We start from the raw sequence: 6,000 nt of genomic DNA, 5'->3' as shown, positions 1-6,000 counted from the left end.
AAATGCAACATTCCCACACACACACACACACACACACACACACACACACACACACGCACACACACACGTGCCCACACATGGATGGATGTTTCCCTGTCAACCCACTTCCAGGGTAACCAAAAGAGACTCCAACAAGAACATGCATGAACACTGCATAATTAAAATAATTACCAAAAAATGAATTGTGAGTGGGTATCCTCTCATGCTACAGTGCAGAGTTTAACCGCCGTGCATGCACAGACAGGCAGCATATTCTCTGTTTGCATGTCACCGCTGCTGTATCCCCCAGACACACCCAAAGACCCAGCTTCCTCAAGGGGTTTACTGTACACTCAAGAGGAAGTGAAACAACCGGGCATGTCAGAATGCAAATGATAAAGACGGAGGCGTCTGGCTCTGTCGTACAGTGTATAAAAAAACATCTGCAGATTTTGAAAAACCACAGTCACAGACTGGAATTAGGTACATTTTAACCGCTCACCAAAAAAACTTCCTCTTTGGGTGTAGCGGAGTTGGGACAAGTGAGCAGGAAACACCTCGGACCAACTCTAACACACCTTTAACTACTGTCTTTACCATCAGACTGTGTTTTTTTAAATCATTCCTCAGCAGAGCTGGAAAAGGACAGTTTGTAAAGGGAAATTACTTTTTGAAAGAGTGTACAAAGAGAGTACGTGCAAGTAGAACTTACATAATTCACATTTATTCAACAAACTGTTGCAGCTGCCATTGATTTCACTCAGAGTCTGCAAAACTTGGATGTAGCCACCATGGCACTTATGCTGTCTTTAATCAAGCTGAGTGTTTTCATATTCAAAATCGCAATGAGCAGAACTGACTGAGGAACTGACACACACTCCACACTCAGCTGGTGGCAACTGGTTAATCAGAAGTCTAATTGGGACCAAAATGAACACCGTGTTTTATTCAGTAAGATTTGAAACTATCAACTAAGGCCATAAAATCATCAGGAGAAGGCTGACTGAGGTCACAGGTCAAGGGAGCTGAAAGGTTGTTTTCCCACAGACTTCCATACAACCAGACTTGTTTTGGCAACAAGAAGAGCTGCCCCCTGCTGGTCGCAAGAAGGAATGTAGCTATTAGTACAGTAAGAAAGAAAGAAAGAAACAAAAACAAACAGTTAGGCAGTGAAACTCTTGATATTACAGGGCCCAGAGCGACAGCATTAACCTATCAGGTTTTCAATGGTGTGAAACCAGAAAAACCCACACAGGGGAAAATGTGAGGCAACAGTGCTATTAACCAAGCCACCATGCTAGCAGTTAAACAGCATTAACGATGCTCCACAACTCTCCTGCATATCTCGTGTTTGACAGGCTAATGTCGAAGGCTGTTTTCATTTCCTGCAAATGCATTTTTACTATCATGTGACAGCAGATAGATATCTATTCAAAAATCAGATACAGACATTATCATAAGTCATTTCTTCCAAATAGCCACAAGATGTTTTGTGGATTGTTAATATATAATCTTCCTCCAAACATTCTCCTGAAAATCATCTTGATCTACCAAACAAACGCACTCATCTTCCAAATCCTCGAGATTATTTTTGTGTTCACACATAATTTTTTGCAAACATACCAACAAGTTGACTAATATTCAGTTTTAAATGATTGCTGTAAAAATCTAGTTGTCTGGAAAAAAAGCCATGGAGCTCGTATTCCCAGTTGCCAGAACCTCCAAACAAAGGTGGGAGTTCGAATAAGCCATTGACCCGCGATGAGAAGTTTATCCATAATGAACACCATGTTCGAACATAAGGATCTCTATGAGTGCACGTGGCACCAGGACACCCTAGGTCGCAGGTCGATGATCAACTTTGTAATCATATAGTAATCAGAAGTTTGGCCGTATGTTCTGGACACTCGGATGAAGAGAAGAGCTGAGCTGTCACCTGGTGGTGAGCTGAATCAGGTGGTGGGGAGGATGCTGGACAGAGACAGCAAACCTAAACATGTAGTGAGAGTGTGCTGGGAACCCCTGACAGAGGCCCCAATCTATAAGATCTTCAACTCCCACCTCCGGCAGAACTTTGACAGCATTTTGAGGAAGGCTGAGGACACCGAATCTAAATGGTCCATGGTCCACACCTCCAGTATTGAGGCTACTGCACACAGCTGTGGCTGCAAGGTAGTTGGTGCCTGTGGTGGTGGTAATCCCTGAGCCAGATGGTGGACACAGGAGGTGAAAGCAGCCATCAGCCTGAAGAAGGAGTCCTATCAGGGTTGGTTATCCTGTGGGACTTTGGAGGCAGCTGATGGGTACCAGGATGGTGGAAACTTGGGTGTTGGAGGAGTTTGGTGAGGCCATGAAAAAAGACTTTTGGACTGCCTCAGAGTGATTCTGGCAAACCGTCAGGTGACTTAGGAGGGAAAGCAATGCTCTACTCAAACAGTGTACCGGTTGATCTACGTCCCTACCCTCACCTAAGGTCACGAAGTTTGGGTATGACCAAAAGAATGAGAGCCACTCTAAGGGCTCTTCTAATTTTTTCTTAGCAAACTAAAATTGTAAAATTGAGCAGATGTGCTGCATTTATAATTTTCACCTAGAAAAATCAACTTTTTTTTTTTTTCTACATATCTTATGCACATTTTTACACTAAGTGATAGATATCAAGCTGGAAATTTTGACGCAAATTGTAATAAACCATCAGTTTCCCTCTAGGTCCTTCCAGCAGCAGTGCCCAGTAGTATGTGTCTATGACTAATGTGCATAATGCACTTCTAACCACGTGGAAACACTCCTTTTTAGAGAGAAGCAACCACAGCTGACCCTTCATCTTAACCCTGACTGTAAACACTTCATCTAATCGCTTACTCAGACCCATCACGTTAACCCTCTTCAGAGCAGTTTTTCTTTTGTTGCTACCTGATGCCTCAGTCCACACGTCTGATAAAAACAAGCTCAGTTAGTTTTATGTGTTAACATTTTTAAATCATTATCAGTTCCATTTATTAATTTAGAATATCATGTGGTGTTGTGTTACTGAAGCTCACACATTCTGCTGCCTCAGAGGCCAGTGGCGGCATGCTTTACACCACTCATCCGATGCTTGGCATTATGCTTGGTGACGTATGGCTTGCATGCAGCAGCTCGGCCATGGAAACCCACAGCCTGAAGCTCCTGGTGCACAGTCTTTGTGCTGATGTTAACGTCAGAGGAGGTTTGGAACTCTGCAGTCAGTCACCACTGGTGACGTCAGCACTCGTTACCCTGCTCTGTAACTTTATGCGGTCTGTCACTTCCTGGCTGAGCTGCTGTGGTTCCTGAAGGCTTCCACTTTGCAGTTATACCACTTACAGTTGATCATGGAATATCTAGCAGGGAAGAAATTTCACACACTTGTTGCAATGGTGGCATCCTGTTACAGTACCACACTTAAATTCAGTAACGCTTTAAAACGACCCATTCTTTAAGGCAGACTGCATGGTGCTTGATTTCATACACCTGTGGCAATGGGACTGAAAACACCTGAATACAATGAAGAAGTGGGGTCCAACCGTATAGTGTATGTAACAGAAAAAAAAAAAATCACACAGAGCAATATGAATGGCGCCTTTAAGTAAAGAACACCCACTCCTCTGGGGTGGAATGTGATTGTTTCTATTCGCAGTAAGAATCTAAGCAAAGGTTTGTTAATACCTTGTGTGCCACAGGGCACGAAACAGGACGTAAACTAAAGGAGCACACAAGAGGGGAAATCTGTTGTAAAGACAAGACTACCAGTGTGTGTGTGTGTGTGTGTGTGTGTGTGTGCCACGTGACCTGTGTCACACTCCTGTAGTGGAGCTTAAGAGCACGGGTCGCTGAATTAACTGGATGGTCACACATGCAGAGACAGACGCACACAAACAACAAACGCACACGGCAGGTTTTCTTGGCAGCTTCTCTGCCGTCATCGCAGCCATGTGAGGACAGAAGAGGCGTGACAGTGTTCAGGTGCTGGCAGCCTTTGGGCACACAGGATGTAATGGACAATAAAATGAGGATTTGTGAAGATGTAAGGCGATGATGAAGGTGTGTGCTCTCTGAACAAAAGCGAGAATGACTGCGGCACTCTGTGCAATTCTTCTTTTGCTTCATCTCTTAATAACCATCATCATCATTACTTAACAGGTATGAAGGTTCCCATAGAACTAAGGTGGCAACCATTCTTTTCAAAATATGACAAGTATTTGATCTATAAAAATAAAACAATGTGCTCAACCAAAGCCATGGAGGGAAGAGCTGGGATGTGTGTGACTGAAAGTTCAAAGCACAAAAAGGGTTCACACACCATCAGTAACAGTTCACTGAAACTTTGGACTGGTGTTCGGACTGTTAACTGGTTACATTTAATGGCCTAACCAGTATCTCCAGGACACTGTAATGGTTTGGCAGTTTGCCAATCAAAATCCAAAAAGAGAAGATTCCATAAGTTAGTTACCAAAGAAATGTATTTATAATCATTTCAGCCCTGGTGTTCACACCCCTACTTGTTTTCATATTACACAATCTAAAAACAAAGAGTGACTCCACCCTGTGTAGACGTTATTAACCAATTGCTATCAGAACTTGTCTACTGGAGCATCAGTTGCCCATCAGCCACAGAACACCGAGATTAGATGTTAAAACTATGATTTCTTGGACTCTTGCATAATGTGTTCACTCACACTAAATATCTGAAGCAGTCTGCTAACACTAAAAAGGTCATTAAATCATGCCTAACATAAAAACCAACCACTCAATTTGGGCACTGACAATTCAGTAAAAGGTTTTTAAATAAGAAGGTGGCGATGATGACGAGAGAGCCAGGCAGCATTACTTCTGTTCAATTATTAAAGCTGAAAATGCAATGCTGGCTTTAGTGGTTTGCTTAAGTTAATAATGACGCTACTCAAATTGTTATTCGCATCATATAATTCACACTTGAGAGAAAACACCTCAGTCGTTCCTACTGTATGCAGTATTTGGGTGCCTGAATCATTAATGTGAGAATAATGAGTAAGAAGTCAGTTTTCAGTGTTTTGTGGTTGCAGCAGTTGGCCGGCCCTGAGCCACAGGTCTTCCTGCTAAAGGGAGTTCTCCCTCACCCTGTGCTGGATCGCCTGATCACTGGAATTCTAATAGATGAGGAATTTTTCCACACAATTATAAAGCACATTAAGATGATTTTGACATCAAATTTGAATATTTTGAAAGTGAATGATGAAAATGTTTGTTTATGGATTTCTTTTGTTTTCTCTCTTTTTTTATAAACATGTACAGAACAATGTTTTACTCCCATGTGACTGTGAACTGAATAATTTTTGGTATTTTTGACTGCAAATCAGAGAAAACAAACTTGCAATGGATATTTTACACTTCATTCTACAGAAAAAAAGCATCAATCAATCAATAACGACCAATATGATCATCAGCTGCAGGAGCGCCTGGAAGGGCAGTGCAGTTTTAAAGGTGATCTGGATTTCACGGGTTCTTCCTTTGCCAGTTTTCCTACAGGCAGACAAAAACAAAGTGAACACTCCTCCGCCTCGGTCCTCCCCTCAGTGCAGGACTAACCTGAACTGTGTGAGCTTCACCTCCTCTCCATTACTGTCTGCTGCCTGTTTTCTGTTGTGGCAGGAAAAAACTGACAGCTTGTGATATGAAGCCATAATTGACGTGTTTATTGCCACAACAAGTAACAAAAATGAAGCAGTCATTTCACAGTATCAAAATCATCCACAGCAAGTAGCAACACGCCGACTGGAGAGCATTACATGAATATCTAGTGCGTGAGTCATCCTGCCCGCGAGCCGTCCTCGCTTCAGGACAACACTACAAGAAACAACATGGTTTAAATTTAGGGCACTCACAGACAAGCGCAGTCAGCATGTTGTAGTGAGGAGGGAATTTTAGGCCAAATGGAGACATGAGCTGTTGATGGAAGATTGCGTAAAACAATAAAAATCAGTATGTAGGTGCTTGTCTGCCAGTGATTTAACGCAGAGTCTG

The 6,000-nt window shown here is 42.6% G+C and overlaps 1 protein-coding gene across 1 annotated transcript in view; it reads right to left on the bottom strand.

The window, feature by feature from the left end:
- mef2ca (myocyte enhancer factor 2ca) overlaps positions 1 to 6,000 on the bottom strand; it is a 43,719-nt gene that overhangs the window by 24,109 nt on the left and 13,610 nt on the right. The window lies entirely within an intron of this gene.

The sequence above is a fragment of the Archocentrus centrarchus genome, unplaced genomic scaffold, assembly GCF_007364275.1.
Source record: "Archocentrus centrarchus isolate MPI-CPG fArcCen1 unplaced genomic scaffold, fArcCen1 scaffold_30_ctg1, whole genome shotgun sequence".
NCBI lineage: Eukaryota > Metazoa > Chordata > Actinopteri > Cichliformes > Cichlidae > Archocentrus > Archocentrus centrarchus.
Note: the sequence above shows the minus strand (reverse complement) of the source record. Positions and strands in the feature narration are given on the sequence as shown.